This window comes from Neofelis nebulosa, chromosome 16, assembly GCF_028018385.1.
Source record: "Neofelis nebulosa isolate mNeoNeb1 chromosome 16, mNeoNeb1.pri, whole genome shotgun sequence".
Taxonomy (NCBI): Eukaryota; Metazoa; Chordata; class Mammalia; order Carnivora; family Felidae; genus Neofelis; species Neofelis nebulosa.
Window position 1 is genome coordinate 7695304 of NC_080797.1, and position 19012 is coordinate 7714315.

General features: G+C 44.7%; 1 long non-coding RNA gene across 3 annotated transcripts in view; it reads right to left on the bottom strand.

Annotated features, from left to right (window-relative positions):
- The window catches only part of LOC131496843 (uncharacterized), a 250187-nt gene that overhangs the window by 25387 nt on the left and 205788 nt on the right, over positions 1–19012 (bottom strand). The gene's annotated exons all lie outside the window — the stretch shown is intronic.

The window sequence follows — 19012 nt, forward strand, 5'->3', positions numbered from 1 at the left end:
CAAGCATATCATTCAATAAGAACCCTAATGAAACAGCCACCTTTATTAGATAAAAACACAAAGCATACATACAAGGGCTCGAGAAGGATAAGCGATGTGATAGAAAGAAATAAAACATGAGTTGGAAATTATTAGGGGAAAAGAAGGAAAGAAAACTAAATCCACAAAGGCCACACATTAAGAGTTGCCCATGGGGGAATAAACGCCATCGCAAACATGGTAAGGGATGTGGACAACAGAAGCAAGGAAAGGAAGGACAATGACATGGAATAAGCAGAGTTTAAAAGAATGGAAGAGGTGAGAATAGACCAGAAAGATACAAATGTTATACTTGAAAAATAATTGGTATTTCCAAAAGAAGATGGAGAAGAAGAAGGAGAAGAAGGAGAAGGAGAAGGAGAAGGAGAAGGAGAAAAAGAAGGTGAAGGAGAAGGAGAAGAAGAAAAACTATCAGAGGATAAACCTCAGCTAACTAGAAATAAATGGGGGAAAAAGACTAATGAAATTGTAGGGCTAAGATTAAAATAACAGTGGATAATGGTTCAGAATAAAAATGTGCTAAATGAAATCACCAACAAAAATTTGAAGGAAAAGGCAGACAGAAGCTCAAAAATACCACTGTAGCCATGGAGGGTGAGGCAAGACATCATTTAAAGATGGAATATTGGGGCTCCTGGGTGGCTCAGTCAGTTAAACAACTGACTCTTGATTTTGGCTCAGGTCATGATCTCACAGTTCGGGAGTTCGAGCCCCACATCAGGCTCTGTGCTGACAATGGGATTCTCTCCCTCTCCCTCTCTCTCTGCCCCTCCTATGCTCTCTCTTTCTCTCTCTCTCTCTCTCTCTCTCTCTCTCTCTCAAAGTAAGTAAAATAAGCTTAAACTTTTTTTAAAAAAGATGGAATATTGGGGCGCCTGGGTGGCGCAGTCGGTTAAGCGTCTGACTTCAGCCAGGTCACGATCTCGCGGTCCGTGAGTTCGAGCCCCGCGTCAGGCTCTGGGCTGATGGCTCGGAGCCTGGAGCCTGTTTCCGATTCTGTGTCTCCCTCTCTCTCTGCCCCTCCCCCGTTCATGCTCTGTCTCTCTCTGTCCTAAAAATAAATAAAAAATGTTGAAAAAAAAAAAATAAAAAAAAAAAATAAAAAAAATAAAAAAGATGGAATATTGAGTCATGAAATTATAAGTACACTTAACAGCTATAAGATAAACACTGAAAAATAGTAGTCAACTAAAACTGGGTTGTTGAAGCTAAGGGGAAAACGTGGAGATATTGTAGCATACCAATTTTGGGTTTTTTTTTTGTAGATATTTAAATGTTTACATAGATATTTAAATGCCATACATAAATGTATAATATGCATCTTTACGTTTACTAAACGAATTCTTTTTTTTTTTTAATTTTTTTTAACGTTTATTTATTTATTTATTTATTTTTTCAACATTTTTTTTTTTTTTAATTTATTTTTGGGACAGAGAGAGACAGAGCATGAACGGGGGAGGGGCAGAGAGAGAGGGAGACACAGAATCGGAAGCAGGCTCCAGGCTCCGAGCCATCAGCCCAGAGCCTGACGCGGGGCTCGAACTCACAGACCGCGAGATCGTGACCTGGCTGAAGTCGGACGCTTAACCGACTGCACCACCCAGGCGCCCCATGTTTATTTATTTTTGAGACACAGAGTGACAGAGCATGAACGGGGGAGGGGCAGAGAGAGAGGGAGACACAGAATCGGAAGCAGGCTCCAGGCTCCGAGCCATCAGCCCAGAGCCCGACGCGGGGCTCGAACTCACGGACTCACAGACGGTGAGATCGTGACCCGAGCTGAAGTCGGACGCCCAACCGACTGAGCCACCCAGGCGCCCCTACAAAACGAATTCTTGAAGTATAACATTTCCAAATTATCAAAACACACTCCAGATGCCAAGAAAATTCAATGATAGACACAGATTTTAAAAAACACCCACACAAGAGATCAAGAAAAACACAGGACTTAACATAAAATGTATTATGGAACTACAAAAACATTATTTGTTGTGATATAAATGGCCACCGCTCACTCTTTAAAAGAAAAGAGGCTCGGGGCGCCTGGGTGGCTTGGTCAGTTAAGCATCCGACTTCGACTCAGGTCACGATCTCGCGGTCAGTGAGCCCGAGCCCCGCGTCGGGCTCTGGGTTGACTGCTCAGAGCCTGGAGCCTGTTTCCGATTCTGTGTCTCCCTCTCTCGCTGCCCCTCCCCTGTTCATGCTCTGTCTCTCTCTGTCTCAAAAAGAAATAAACGTTAAAAAAAAAGAGAGAGGCTCAATCACAGAGAAAAACCCCAGGTTTTTTTTTTTAATTTTGTTTTTTAATGCTTATTTATTTTTGAGAGAAAGAGTGTGAGCAGGGGAGGGGCAGAGAGAGAGGGAGAGAGAAAATCCCAAGCAGGCTTTGTCCTGTTAGTGCAGAGCCTGATGTGGGGCTCAATCCCATACACCATGAGATCATGACCTGAGCTGAGATCAGGAGTCCTAGGTTTAAACGGACTGAGCCACCCAGGAATCCCTAAAACCCCAGTTGTACTGTGTGAATAGATGAATCTAACTCAAAAGGACCAAGAAAGGTTGAAAATACAAAGACAGGCAAACAAAAACCCAAACAAAAAATTGGTCAGGATCTTAAGAGATAAAATTACATTCCAAGTAAAAAGACTTGAATGAATCAAAGAAGAACATTTGAAAAGAATAAGTTTGAAGCCCTAAAAGTTATTGACTATTTGCCAAATAACAGCATTATTACTGTTATTATGTATTATTCTCATATCATAAAGGAAATGAACAGGAAATACCTAGATACGTAGACACAATCATAGGGGCTTGACTTTACTCCTCTAGCCCACAAAAGAGCAAGTAAATTTGAAAAAAAGTATTTAAAAAGGTGACGGGGGCTCCTGGGTGGCTCAGCGGGTTAAGCATCTGATTTCCTCTCAGGTCACGATCTCATGGTCTGGTCTGTGGGTTCAAGCCCCACGTTGGGGTCTGTGCTGGCAGTTTGGAGCCTGGAGCCTGCTTTAGATTCTGTGTCTCCCTCTCTCTTTCTCTCTGTCCCTCTGCGGCTCACGCTCTGTCTCCCTCTCAAAAATAAATAAACACTTAAAAAAAAAGTGCTCTCCAACTATGCTGATAGGGACCCCACTTCCATGATTTATCATTGAAAGTAAGAAGCAAAGTGTCAAAAAGAAAACTCTAGGTCTAGTGTGGTACTATTTATGCCCACCAAAATAATACATGTGCATATAGATATACATGTACAACTGTAAGCTTGTGTCGCACCCACCTTTCGAGAAGGACGTTAACAGCAGTTTGCATTTAGGCACGCGGACAGGAAAGCGATGATAGGTGGGTCCAGTATGAAACGGGTAGGAGAGGGCCCTGACTCAGAAATCACACATTGCTGTTTACATTCCCGCTCTGCTGCTGGTCAACTCTGCGACTGTGAGCTCACAAAAACATTTACCTCTTTTGCAATGATTTGTACGAGGACCGGAGGTGATACAGTTTACAATGGCAGACATGGAGTAGGAGCTTCATAAATGGTAGGTGTTGTTATGGACACATTTTTATATATTTTTTTAATGTTTATTTTTGAGAGAGAGAGAGACAGAGTGCAAGTGGGGGGAGGGGCAGGGAGAGAGGGAGGCACAGAATCCAAACAGGCTCCAGGCTCTGAGCTGTTAGCACAGAGCCCCACGCAGGGGTCGAACTCACGGACGAGATCATGACCTGAGCCGAAGTAGGACGCTTAACCGACGGAGCCACCCGGGGGGCCCCTGGGCACATTTTAAAAGAACTCCATTCAGCCACGGATAAGGCCAGCTTTAGGAGGCCTTAAAACAGTTCAAGACCCAGGAAAAGCCAATGTTTCCATTCGAGGCTGAAGGCAGGAAAGAGCTGATGTCTCAGTTTGAAGGTAGTCAAGCAGGGGGAATTCTCTTACTCGGGGGACAGTCAGACTTTTTGTTCTGCTGAGGCTGTCAACTGATTTTTCGAGGCCCACCTGCATTGGGAAGAGCGATTGTTTTACTGAGCCTACTGATTCAAATGTTAATCCCATGCAAAAACACTCTCAGGGAAATACCCAGAATAATGTTTGACCAAATATCAAGGTATTTGACCAATACCTTGTTTGACCAAACAAGGTAGCTGTGGGCCAGGTAACTTGACACATAAAATTAACCATCCCACAAGGATATGGAGGTGAATAGGGAGTCACCTCGAAAAAACTAGCAAGTGTCCCTGAGAGTCTGGAATAGGTGCGAAGGCAGTTACTAGAGAACAGATTGACCCAGATCCTAACGGTACAGAACTACAAAGTAGCCAAAGGAGAATTTACCTGGTGCTATTGATGGTGGGCGGAGGGTGGTGGGGGGGGGAGGTGAACATGAGGTCATATTCATATGGAAGCCTTGTAAACTTGGAGTAGCATGAGAGAGGCTTGCACAGCCAATAAGGATTTAGAATGAAGGCATTATCGTCTCCATTCATCTTTTGTCCAAGCCAAACTGGATGTCACTGTGGAGCCAGTGAAGGTTAAGGGATTTGTGAAATCTGTGCAGATGTTTCTGAACGAGAAGTTCTGCTCTTCTGAATGCTAAGTGTGAGATGTCAAAGAAGTCCAGTGTGGTTCTCTTGCTATGTTAGCGTCGATCGCCCCGCCCCCAGTCCCAGGACGAGAGCAGGGCCATCAAGGGACAGGGAGTTCCCTTCAGACTAAACTGGCCCCGTTCTTCCAGGGAGCTCCGACCAGGGGCTGCAGTTATAAATTTAGTAGTAATTTGGACTTATGATAATAACATGTAAAACCGTGGAACTAAATGAGACCACATAGGGCAGTGGTTCTCAGCTCTGAGTGCATGTAAGGGTCACCTGGGAAGCTTTTACAACCTGCCAAAGCCAGGGGGCACCTGGGTGGCTCAGTCGGTTGGGCATCTGACTCTTGATTTTGGCTCAGGTCATGATCCTAGGGTCGTGGGGTCAAGCCTCGTGTGGGGCTCTGAGCTGAGTCTGGAGCCTGCTGGAGATCCTCCCTCGTCCCCTCTGTCCCTTTTCCCCGCTCATGCTTTCTCTAAAATCAAAAAATCAGAAACCTGTGAAAGCCAGAGCCCCACACCTGGAGATTCTCATTTCCCTTGTCTGGGGCCCAGGCAGCCCTGAATTTAGAAGCCAAACCCAGATGATGCTTATGTACAGGCAGAGTTGAGAGCACCAAATCTGGGAAAGAGGAATCTCAGGCAAACTTTGAAACAGTCGACATCAGACATCGATGTGAGAAGTTGTGGCCATTGAAGATAAGAAAGCCAGAGACGAAGGGTTTTGAGAGAAGGTCAATGGTACCACATGCCCGTGGGTGAATCAGATGAGGTTAGAGAAGTGACCAATGCATGTGACAACAGGGAAGCGGTTTGCAACCTTGAAAAGAGTGGTAGGGACAGAAGCCAGATTGGAGTGAGCTGCGGTGGAAAGAACTTCACAGCGACATTTTTGAGTTCTGCTCTGAAGAGATGAGCATAAATGATGCAGCAGCGGCTGTAGGAGATGGGAGAATGGAGAGCTTTTGACTACAGTGATGGGGATGTCCTAACAGAAAAGAAGAGTTTCACGAGGAAGGAGAAAACCATGGTTCCTGCAGGTGCAGTAAGGGGAAGCAAGAAGGCATGGAGTCCAGATGAGTCAAAATCAAGGTCAGCCTTTGATGGGAACGGGGATCCCTCCTTTTTGGAACCAAGATGGAAGATGGAGAATACACAAACTAGTCAGGTCTGTAAGTTTGGTGGTGAAGAGGTAAGATAGTCCCCATCTGATCAGGCTTCTATAAATATTTATTTATATCAATAGGATCAAATGGTGAAAAATAATATTTTTAAGTCACTCCGTGGATTATACCATGGACATATTTTCATGCGAATAAATATTCATCTCAATGGTCCTTTTAAAATTACTGCATAGGGGTGCCTGGGTAGCTCAATCAGTTAAGCATCTGACTTTGGCTCAGGTCGTGAGCTCACTTGCATGGGTTCGAGCCCCGGGTCCAGCTCTGTGCTGACAGCTGGAGCCTGGAGCCTGCTTCCGGTTCTGTGTCTCCCTCTCTCTCTGCCCCTCCCCTGCTCACGCTCTGTCTCTCTCTGTCTCAAAAATAAATAAAGATTAAAAAAAATTAAAAAATAAAATTACTGCATAATGATCCTTTGTATAGTTGACTACTTTTTTAATCACTACTCTTGTGGGGGCGGGTTGATTTTTCCCCCCATCTCTTGATGAATATCTTTACGTATATTTTTAAAATTATTTTCCTTATTGAGGAGGGCACCTTTTGGGATGAGCACTGGGTGTTGTATGGAAACCAATTTGACAATAAATTTCATATTAAAAAAGTAATAATAAAATAAAACTATTTTCCTCCGGTTAGATTTCTGTAATCTATCAGACGTTCCTTTCTCTCCAGTATTTTCATCGCTCCTTTGGGCAACTAGAGTTCTATTTTATACAACACAAAGAATATAATTGCTACTTTCTGTCAACTTTTTATGCTAGGTTAAAGTGTCTGCTGTTGATGTGACTTTATTCCCACAGGCCTCCTTTAATATACTGTGGCTAAAGTATGTGGTCACATACTGGTTAGAATTAACACAAATTTCATGTTAATTATTGACTGTGAAGAGCAGCTTCTTGTTTTTCTACTAACACCATTGTCAACCCGGAAACCTTGATTAGCCAACCTTGAAAAAACTGCTTCTAGAAGTTGGCAGGCAGCACAGCTTAAATTCCCAAGGGTGATTTCTCCTCTCCTTCACGTATGCCCCTGAGACGCACCCCTCTTGCCGTCTTCATTTCTCTGTTCTCACTTCTCCACCTTGGTTCGTCTCCCCTGTGAAATTCCCGACTCCCAAAAAACTGACCCTGTATCCTCTGAAGAGAAGACTCCTACAAAACTTGACTTAAATGCTCCTGATTCGCCTCCACCCAACTGTATTTCAGTTCTTGAAATAACACTGAACCTTTGAATTCCCCCCCTCACTCATTATTATACCTGGGAGTTAGTCTATAGAAAAATACCCTGTTTCTGTCGAATCCCTTACCTGGTCCAGTATGGAAGCCCAAGATGACTGACTCTTGGTCCAAAATTCTTCATAGCCAAGGACACTACATGAACCAATATATGTTCTCATGTCAAAGATGAATAAGCTTTTCAAAATGCAAATCTGATCAGCTCCCTGTGTTGCTTAGAGCCCTGCAGTGATTATCCATCGTTCTTGGAATAAAGACAGTCTTCTTCAAGAGGACCTACAAGAGGTCCTACAAGGACCCTCCTGTGCTCTGGTCACGAATCTCTCCATGCCACTCTGAAAACCATTTGTATTGCCCTTACTTTTAGTTTCTTGAGCAAGCCATTCATTCTTCCACCTTAAAGCTTTGTTCTCTTCCCAGGGGACTTTGCTGACATCTGCGTTTGCCTGGTTAGCTATGTGTCATACTTCAGATCTTCACGTAATTGCCCTTTCTTCAAGGAAGCTTCCTCTACTCCAGAGAAAGTTGGGTCTTCCTATTATATGTTCCCATGGTGCCATGTGATTCTCTGTTGCAGTCCATACTCATGATGGAAGTTTCATACGTATTTTTGTGCTTATTTGATTAATGTTTATCTGCCTACTAGACAGTAGGAAAATTCATGAGAACCAGGATGGCATCTGGTGATAGATGTGTCTATCATCCAGTACAGCATCCAAATGTTTGTTGAATGAATGAATGAACAAATGAATGGCTAAAATTGAGCATCACAGCCTACAAAAGCTAAAGATGGGGAGTTAAGGAACGAATCTCACGGTGGTGATATAAGGAAAGCAGGGAGCAGAGACAATCTCATCAAAACCTTCTCTTTTTTAAAATAATTTTTAAATTTTATTTATTTTGAGAGAAGGGGGGGGTAGGGGAGGGAAAGAGAGAGAGAAGGAAAGGAAGAATCCCAAGCAGACTTCACACTGTCAGTGCAGAGCCCAATGGGCGCCTTGTACTTACAAACTATGAGATCATGACCTGAGCTGAAATCAAGAGCTGGGCGCTCAACCGACTGAGCCACCCAGGTGCCCCTCATCAGAACCTCCTTAACGTGAGTGTGTACAAAGGCTTCAGAGAATCCATTCATCTACCATAACTGTATGTAAAGTTATGTTCAGACATCTATTTCGATTGTATTCACTAAATAGTCACTTGGGTGCTGACTTTCCCAATAGATGAAAAACCATTACTCAAATCCAATTTCTAAACAAGGACTAGACAAATGGTCAAGAGGGAAGGCTGGTCTCTGGAATCTCTGGCTGGTGTCCTACCCATTGTCCTTCTACCAAACAATGGTAATAATAATCCATCGGAAACACCTATTTTGGGTGCCTTGTGATCCACTGGAAGATCCACTAACCAAAGTTAATTAACACTTTTAAACTGCAGGCCGTTGGGGCATCAGATAAAGTGAGAGTTAGCTAGTTGTCCTTCCTTGTCCCCCAGGCTCGCCGCCTCTCCTCGACACCTTACTGGCCAATAGCTCTGAAGGCAGCGCACAGCCTAGGGCTTTCCACCAGCCGTTGGCCTGTTGTCCCTAACTAATGAAGCCTCAAGCCCTTGTTGGGCCTTGTTTCTACAAGGCCAGACACCTTCTTTTAACAGGACGTACTTGAAAAACAAGATATTTTCCTTTGTACTAGAAACAAATGGTGATTAATGTCCTCATTGTAATTAATCTGTGGTGACAGATGAGTAGTATAGCAGCAGCTCTTTGGCTGCTGTGGGAGCGTTCCTTGATAGGACAGCTGGTGAGAGAGGACACCAAATTCAATTTGTTTCTCATTTGCATACATATGACAACCATCTGTGCTAACAGCAGTGTGATGTCTCCATTAGGCCCTGTGCTAGCACATAGCCTTCCCGGGCTCCCATCAGGCCTGGGCGAGGGGGAGCTCAGAGCATAAATATTTGCAGAGGAAGAGCGGTGGGCCTGATGGAACACACCGGATCATGTCCCCTTCCGACGGAGGCTCAGCACTGAACACGGGCTGAGATCCCCGTCACCGGTAGGAGGGCGATCTTCTTTTGAGGATTCTTGCTCCTTTCATCAAAAAGCCTCTACCCTCTCTGTCTCAAAGATCCAGTCGAACTACTCCTGGTCTATTCCCGACTGTCTGGTTGCTCAAACCAGCTTCACTTTGGTGCAGACCTTTTCATTTTTGTAACTGGCCCATTTATGGTAAACAAATATTCATGGAGTATCTGCAAAGTGGGGGCAACTATTCTAGGGATTCACAGGAGACAAGAGGATTTTGCTTTATGGGGTTTACATGCAGAGGTGGTCCCTGGCACTAAACAAACGAGTAAGACAAGGGTCATGTAGTGTTACATTGTAAGCAGAGAATCGGAACCGGGTGCCAGGTGGTGCGGAAGAGATAGTGGGTGTTGACTCCATTGGGTTTGGTTTTCTGACAAGTCCTCTCAGAGGAGGTGAGATTTAAGCTGCTATCTGGATGACAAAAGGATTCAGCACGAGAACATCAAGGGAAAATACATTTTTTTTCCAAAGAAAGAGAATAGTGAGCTTGACGTGGTGAGGAAGAAGAATGGCCAGCGTGACTGAGAGGGAGTGATGTGATGAGAGCAGTGAGTCTGTCTTAGTTTCCTAGGGCTGGAGTAATAAAGTACCATGAGCAGGGAGGCTAAAAACAACAGAAATTTATTGTCTACAATTCTGGAGGCTAGAAACCAATAACCAAGGTCTAGGGAAGACTATTTCCTTCCTTCTTCTAGCTTCTGGTATTGCCAGCAATCTTTGCTTTGTAGACACATCACTCCAGTCTCTGCCTCAGTCATCACATGGCCATCTTCTACCTATGTGTCTGTGTCTCTCTTCTTCTTTTCTTATAATGGCACCAGTCATATTGGATTAACCAGCTGGAGCACATGGGGATTTGGAAGATAGATAAGGCATGTAGGTCATAGTGTAAAAGCCATGGATGACCTTTGAAGACCTATTACAATGAAATGACAAGATCCAATGTCCATATGGGCATCATAGTTAAATTGGGTGGAAATGCGGCAAGAGGGAAGAATGAAGGTAACCATTTACCTTACCTATTTGATGTACATATTTAGAAAATTCAAGGAATCATGTTTTTGTCCTCAATAGTTGGCAAGGTGGTGCAGCATTCACTGGAAGAGGGAATATTTGGTGGGGGGGGGGGTGGGGGGGGATAGGGAACAAGTCTGGGAAAGAAAATCAAAGGCTGCATTTTGGATATGTTGCATTAGAGACATCTACAAGACATCCACATGGAAGTATGAAATCAACCTCTTTGGGTGCGTGAGTCCAAACATCAGAGAAAAGTCTGGTCTTGAGATAGAAATTTGGGAGTCATCAGCCTCAAGAGATTTTTTAAAGTCCATGGTGCTAAATGAGATTTCTGTCCAGAAAGGGAGGAATATAGAAAAACAAAAATGAAAACGAAAACAAGGACTCCACCCCAAACCCAGAGAAACACTATGACTCTTCATTTCCTCCCGTCTCTGTCCTTGGGGTCATCAGGTCTCACGGTTGAGTGCCCTTCCTTACTATGGATGACTTTACTCTATGAAACACTGTGTGTGGTAAGGGCCAAGGTTTGGCTGACCCCTCTCTGTTTCATGCCTCATCCCACCCATAATTCATCCTCATTTCCTTTTGTCCTGGTGCTGCTCCATGACGAGAGGGGTCCAGGTTCAATGTCTTCATAGTCATACACCAGAACTGTTGACATTTTGGGCTTGGTAATTCTTTGCTGAAAAGGATCGCCTTCGATACTGTAAATGTTTAGCAGTATCCCTGACCTCTGCCCAGTAGGTGCCAGCAGTGTCTCCCCACCCCCAGCTGTGACAATTAAAAATGTCTCCGGACATTGAGAAATGTTCTCCGGAAAATGAGCGTAGGCAAAATGACCCCCACTTAAGTACCACTGCCACAGACATAACACAGGACTCTAAATACAGGAGACACTCATTAAATATTTGCCATTGATGGTGACGGCAATTATATCCTGGCACATGGCTTCCCTTCACCTTACTCCATCCACTAGAGGAAATAGATTCTTTATTAAAAATCTTGTAAAATAGCATCAGAATTTCTCATTAGTCTCTGGCCAGGCCTCCAGACTCCAGACTTCTCCAGAGTTAAAGACAAATGTGTGAGGAGTCAGAATGAGGTGTGAAAGGGAGTTATTCATTCAGCCAGTCAACAAATGGCAAAGTTAAACAACAATTGAATTTAAAAAAAAGCCCTTCTGGAACCAAAGCCTGGTTTGATAAGATAGGGGAGGTTATTACCTAAGAAAAATTGCTACCACACATTCCGGTGACTTTGCGTCCTAAGTAAAAAGTCATCTTTAGCACAACAGATATCCTTTTAAAATTTTATCAACCAGAAAAATAGAGGGGAGAGAATGCAAACCAGACCATTAAAATGTAATCTAGAGCCTACAAATTAATAAAATGGTAGCACGATCAGATTGAAATGGCATGGAATCAAATGATATGTAGCTGTCTTTACAGTGCATTGTAGCTCCTGAAACCCTAAAGATTGAGTACATGTATGGAACATGCCGGCAGCATGGAGAACATAGCAGTCTTTCCTGGTGGCCCCCAGGACAGTCGTAGGGGCGCCTGGGGGGCTCCATCAGTTCAGCATCCGATTTCGGCTTAGATCATGAACTCACGGTTCAAGAGTTTGAGCCCTGCATCGGGTTCTGTGCTGACACAGATTCTCTTTCTCTCCCTCTCTCCCTGCCCCTTCCCCACTCACACTTTATCTCTCTTCGAAAATAAATAAATTAACTTAAAAAAAAAAAAAGAATTGACAACAGTTTATTCTTTCACATCTGTTGGTTAGATGGATGGTTCTATTTCTTTTGGTTTTGATAGGAGTATTAGAAAGTCTCAAATGGCCAGGCCCACATAGCTGGCCACGGATGCTTACTGGGAGCTCAGCCGGGGCTGTTGGTGAAGGTTCTCGGTTCTCCTCTATGGGGTCCCTTCCACATAGCTGCTTGGTCTTCCTTACAACATGGCAGCATCTTTCCAAGAAGGAAGTTGCAAAAGGAAGTATTCAGAAGCTGTCAGTCTGTTAAAGCCTGAACTCAAAAGAACCAGAATGTTACTTTACCTGTATTCCTTTGTTCTTCACCGTAACAGTTATAGGGCCAGCCTAGATTCACCTGAGGACCTCACCCCCCTTCCAATATATCTGTCACACAAGTTCTTGGGTAATAATTGGCACCGATAGTGTAAATGACCTATTTATTAATTGCACTGATAGCCGGATGATTGCACAAGGGAAATGGATCTTGTCGTGTCATTGTAATAAGCCTTCAAAGGTCATCTGTGGCTCTTACACTATGATCTGCATGCCTTACGTGGCTCTCAAACTCCCATGTGCTGGGGCTGATTAACGTCCAATATGACTGCTGTCGGTTTAAGAAGAGAAGAGACACGCAGACACACGGGGAGAAGACGGCCATGTGATAACAGGGGATACACGGAGAGATCATCTCTGGACACTAGCAGCCACAACAGACTCATCATTCGACTCCGTACCCAACCACTCTGGTGTATTTCGAGGCTCGTCCTGATCCACATCTGTGCCTTTCTCCTCTAGAGCCCAGTGTTGTCACATTGTAGGAGCCCTGGATGCAAAAGAAAGAGAGGGCTTGCCTTCCCGCAAGTGTATATGTGCATGTGCCGACTACATACACCTATATGAAGTTAAGGAGTGATCAGAGGGCCAGAAAGAATGACTCTCTTTCTAACAGCATTTGGCTTGGAGCACCAATTATTCCCCACGCTGCTGTGACAAGGACACACACATAGCAAATGTCCAAGAGCCATATTCATCTAATCAAGTTCTTAATAAAATTCCATTTCCCTTCCATTTTCTGACATTTACTCAAGGAAGGAGTAAATAGCGGATGCTCTTTCTTTTAGAAATTCCTGCTTCATACAGCTAGTACCAAAATTAAAAGAAAGAATATAAGATTGCTTTCCATAGAGTGAGTGTTCAAGAATGTTAGATGGTGATGAAAATAGCTGAACCCCGGTGTCTGATGTAGTAAGTGCTTAATAAAAGGCAGCCAGTATTGTTAAAGAAAAGCTCTTTTAGGGGAAGGATGGTAAAGGAATAAAAGAAGGTTGCAGTCCTTCTGAATGGGGAGGGGGGAACATAACGGCTAAGAAGCTTGGGGTCAGGAGAAGGGTGATGCTCTGTCTGCCTCAAGAGGCATTTGACAGAGCTCTCTTTAATACCAAATTATCAGAGACAGTTTTGGGATTTTCATTGGCACAGACACGCTTCCCCCCTGAGCCCCGGAATAAATACTTAGCAGGTCAAAGATCAGTTCATTAATCTCCTCACTTGTCTGTTTGTTTGGACATACGGATGCGCCATTGTGAAGGCAATTTGAGTGAAGGCTGAAAGAAATTAAGACCCGGGAAAATGTGCATTCTAACCCATTTTAGTACCATCGCAGTGAACAGAGGGATGTGTGAGAGGGGGACAAAGGCTTCAGATGCAAGTCTCTGCTTTTTCAAAAAAAATTATCTGTAATCAAAATTAGAAGCTCGTGACTGGGTTCTGTTCTTCCCCATGTTCGTTTACGCAACTCGCCTTCTAGCTGGCGTTTGATCAACTTTTCTTTCCCGAGTGAATTTTTATTTTGCTCCATTAGGCAAAGCCTGTCAAGCACATCTTTAACCGTCTTGGAGGGGCCCCGTAGAAGCCTTATTCTAAGAGACGTGGAAGTAAGAGCAGAGAAAAGACACGTTTTCCGCGGAAGGGCACTGAGGGTGATTTTGACTAGAGTTATCCTCATGAGACGCAGTGTCATTTTTACGAATTGCCAAGACACCTCTCCATTTGGATCCAAATGACCTGAAAACAGTCAGCTGCCCTGGAGTCTTTCTGGGGCAAAAGCCTTGAGGAAGAGGATTAGTGACTGGCTGCAGTTCACATCTGTAGACTGGAGGACAGCAAAGAAGACAGAGCTCCTATGTTCACTCTCTACATCTTTGGAGGTAGCATCGGGCAGACTTCAAGGCGACCCCCCATGATCCCTGCCTCCTGACGTTCGCACAGCTGTGTCATCTCTTCTCCTTGAGTGTGGGCAGGACCTGTGGCCTGCTTCTAATCAATAAAATATAGAAAAGGTGAGGGGATATCACCCCCATGATCGTGATACACTGAGTTTCTGCTAATTTTTATGGCAGCGATGGGAAACGGATAGATAGGACCTCTTCCACGGATCTGGTGTTTGGTGGGTGGTTGGGTTTGGTTGTTCTGGGGTCCTCAGCTCTACAGCACCCCCAACTCCAAGCAGTCCCAGCCTGGTATGTGCCTGGAGTCAAGGCTCCAAAGTCCAGAGCGAGGACAGAGTTCCAATGCGTGCTTTTAGTTCTCTTCTCAAGCCAAGTTTATGACCGTTCCATCGCCCAGAGTAGGTCATAAGGCCAACCTAGATTCACAGGTGGAGATAAAAATCTCCAACTTAAAAATTTTTTTTTGAAGTTTATTTATTTTTGAGAGAGAGAGAGAGAGAGCGAGTGAGCAGGGGAGGGACAGAAAGAGAGAGAGAATCCCAAGCAGGCTCTGCAATGTCAGCGCAGAGCCGGATGTGGGATTCAAACCCATGAACTGTGAGATCACGACCTGAGCCAAAACCAGGAGTTGGACAGTTAAGTGACTGAGCCACCAGGTGCTCCTAAAATCTCCAACTTTTGATGAGAGAAGCTACAATGTAACACAGAAGGTTACGGAAAATAGGGACATACCTGTGGCCAACTTGCAATCTACCACATGCTCTAAGACGTAGCCTAGCGTATGAGCCAAAATACATACTATGAAAGGTCACCATTCTCACCCCCGAGACTCGGATGGTATGGGGGACCAAGTCTCTGGGCCACAGCCTAGGACTTACACTTCACACGAAAGTTCCCTCCATCACACTGCCCCTCCATCTGTGACAGAAACAAGAAACAGAGCCTTTTCCCTCCCTCCTCCCTCAGCCCCCACATGCAGGAAACAGAGCGTGCCAACATGCCCCAGGGCCTCGTCAGCCCAAGGAAATCCCTGACCACACAATAGAGAAGGAGTAGAAACTATTACAGACTTGCAATCCTCATCCGGACAGAGGGTCAAGGTTCCACCCTCTGGTGATGGACATAACATGGCCATGAGGGCCACACCCCAGATTCCGGGGACATCCCTGTATTCTAATTTCACAAATAAGAAAATTGAAATTCAGAGAAATGAAAACGCTTGCTCAAATTCACAAAGAGGCAGAACTGAGCTACATCCAGGACTAGGAACTTTGGGGAGGGTAGTAAAATATGAGGCAAGCAGAAAGACGCACACTCAAACTGGACAGTATTGATTCCCAACCGAAAGCCTTCCCGCACCGCCAGCCCCCCTGCAATCACAACACCTTGATTTTATTTTGGCTTCCACCCCTCTCTCCCCATGGTTCAAGAAGGGCCGCTGGTACCCCAAATTTCGGCAATAAATCTAGGACCCTTTCCTCTTTGAAGTTAGTTCCATCATAGGCCTGGACAAGGCCAGCTTTACGGGCATGTAACCTGCACAGTTGCACAGGGCGTTGGCCTCAGAAGGACCCCACACTTGGTTTAATGCTTCGCTGCGATCTTGAAATTCTTAATAACTGTTGGACAAGAGATGCCACACTTTAATTTCGCACTGGGCCCCACAAATTATTACAAATTATATAACTGGCCCCACATGTGTGCTACCATTCTGGCGAACGTGGTGCAGAGAAACCTTGTTGGGAGACTTCTAATAAATATGATTATACACAACTGTGCTCCCTCTCCTTCTGCATGTGATGTCTGGAGCTACTGCAGCCCTGTTGCACCCTTGAGGGAAGCTAAGCTTGCCACATCAGAAAGATGGAAGGAACCTGGGTCTTTCTGACACCACCAATGCCATATGAGATTATAAGTCTTCTTTTTTGTTTTTTTACAAGTTGAGAAAAGTAATCTCACCCTACACAAAAGGTCATTGAAATATATCTTCTGTGACAAAAGCAAACAAACAAGCGAAAACATTAACGAAGTAATGTAGATATAGTCCCTGGGAATCCTCTGAAAGTCAGAGTTTGGAGGCTGTTTAATTCATGTCTGCATTCACACTTCACTAAACCAAGACATGTGTCCTATACGCAGACCAGCAACTATCAGAAGTAAATTAGGACCTAGGTCTTTCCATAGGAACGTGAAATCATGGCAACGAACTAATTATAATGACTTCTGCTTCCGGGGAGATGAGTAAATGTACTTCTCCCACTCAGTACAAGGGCAGTAAAAGAGCCTGAAGGTGAAGAGAAGAAGGGGGGCTGCTGAGGACCCCAGAACCGGAGGCACAGCACAGTAGTGAGGCCCCGATTTTCTTTTTGTATCATATGTTCGAGCCTTGGGGCTGGAGAAGCCAGCAGGAGACGGCAACAGACTCACAAAGAGCCTACCCTCGCCAGTCAAAGGAGCAGAAAGGGGCGGTGTAACAAGACAGAAAACTTTTAGGCAATGACCTGTCTACTCCAGCCAGACGCCGTAGAAAAGAACTGTGGCCCCACCCCAACCCCAACTGCAAAGGGGGCTAGGTGCCCACCTCCACTGGAATAAAATGCCCAACTTCCCCAGTGCACCCCCCGGGCACTGCCACAATAAGGCAGTAAGGAGCAGGGACTTCTATCCCCATGGGCCGGTGAGAAGCCCGTCGGCCCCTCACAGTGTCTGTGGAGACCACGGGGGAACTAGAAATCCTGTGACCCCCGGGGGGTGAGGAGGAATCCACCTGCTCCCCTAAGCGTCAATGGACACCTGCATTTTCACCTCCATCTGGCAGAAACATGAACACAGCCCCTGTCCCCTGCCACAGCAGTGTCAGAAAAAAACCCAGTTAAACCAGAAAGTTTAAATAAGACCCAGAGCTTCATATCGTAACACAAAAATATCTGGGTTTCAACTGAAAGCCATTCACTGTACCAGGAACCAGCGAGATCTCAAAGGGAGTAGCAGAAGACAACACCAACATAGAAGATGTTAAAATAATCAGGCAGGGGTATCCGGGCGGCTCAGTCGGTGAAGCGTCCGACTTGGGCTCAGGTCATGATCTCGCGGTCGGTGGGTTCGAGCCCCATATCGGGCTCTGTGCTGACAGCTCGGAGCCTGGAGCCTGCTTCGGATTCTGTGTCTCCCTCTCTCTCTGCTCCTCCCTGCTTGTGTTCTGCTTCTCTCTCTCTCTCAAAAATAAATAAACATTAAAAAAAATTTTTAATAATAATCGGGCAGAAGCAGCCCTAATAAAAATGCTTCAATGAGCAATTACAAAAAGCCTAAAACAGATGCAGAAACAAAAAGCCTCCACCAGGAAATGGAACCGAGTGGCAGATTTAAAATGGGAAAATACAGTTAATATAAAAAGTAAAGAAAGAAAATTCATTGATAAAATCTCCGTGGATGGGCTCAATACCAGAATTGGAGAGAGGAAAGAATCAGTGAATTGGAAGACAGAACAATAGAAATCCAATCTGAACAACAGAGAGATAACAGAGAGGAAAAAAAAAAAAAAAAGCAGAATTTCAGGGACTGGTAGGACTATAATAAGTAGATCTCAGGGCACTTGGGTGGCTCAGTCGGTTAAGCCTCCGACTTGTGCTCAGGTCACGATCTCACGGTTTGCGAATCTGAGCCCCGCATCAGGCTCTGTGCTGACAGCTCAGAGCCTGGAGGCTGCTTGGGATTCTGTGTCTCCCTCTCTCTGCCCCTTCCCTGCTCATGGTCTGTCTGTCTCTCTCAGTCAAAACTAAATAAAACCTTAAAAAAAATTAAAAAAAAAAATAAACGTTAAAGGAAAGAAGGAAGGAAAGAAAAGAAAAAAGAAAAGAAGAAAAGACAAGAAGAAAAGACAAGAAGAAAAGAAGAGAAGAGAAGAGAAGAGAAAAGAAGAGAAAAGAAAAGAAAAGAAAAGAAAAGAAAAAAGAAAACAAAAGACAAGACAAGACAAAACAAAGACGATCTCACGTTCACGCCATTGGTTATTCTGGAAGGAGAGAGAAGTACTTGAGAAAATAATGGCTGAAAGTTTCCCAAGTCTGATGAAAGAAATAAACATAGAGTTCAGGATGCTGGGTGAATCCCAGCAGACGGGCAGATGATCTTTTCAGACCGATTGCGTCTAGATCCTACTGATGGGATCTCACAGTTATATTTAATACCCATTTGTCACTGAGATCGGTCAGGAGGCAAGCCAAGGGCTTGTTGGAAGGACATACCCCTGACCTTCATCAGTCACCCCAGAGGCTCTCCACACACAATCTAAGGAACATTTGGTGCCTTCATGCCAATCCAGCTGTGAGTCAAGTCCTCTTAATGCCTCAGTCCTCAGAGTGAGGTCCTGGGAGCAACACAACAGATCACCTGGGAGTTTCTTAGAGCCACATCACAGACTGGATTGGAATCTGTGCCCGCAAGACCCCCAGATCCACATTCCAGTGCGAAAAGCCCATTTGACCTACTTACTCCTGTCCTGCAACCAAAGGGACACCCTTACGCTCCTCTTACATAAAATTCTAGGATTCCCTATAAACTGCAGGCGAGAAGCAGACCAGAGGAGAAATGAAATCCTAAACCATGGAAAGTACTGGACTAAGACGCTGGAGTTTTGGCCTCCATCCTGAACCTTTGTATCTACGGATCACCAAAGCTGCTGCCGGGCGGTATTTACAAGATGGCCGTTCCTCGTGTTTATTTGGTTTCCTCATGCATTTTGCACTGAAAACGAACTAGGAAATCAGAGACCGCTTCCTATTCTGAATATCCTCTGATTCCATTACATATGAATCGGATTACCCATTAGTAGGTAGGCGAAGCCTGTGCACAGAAAAGTTAATTGTAAGATCCAAACCGT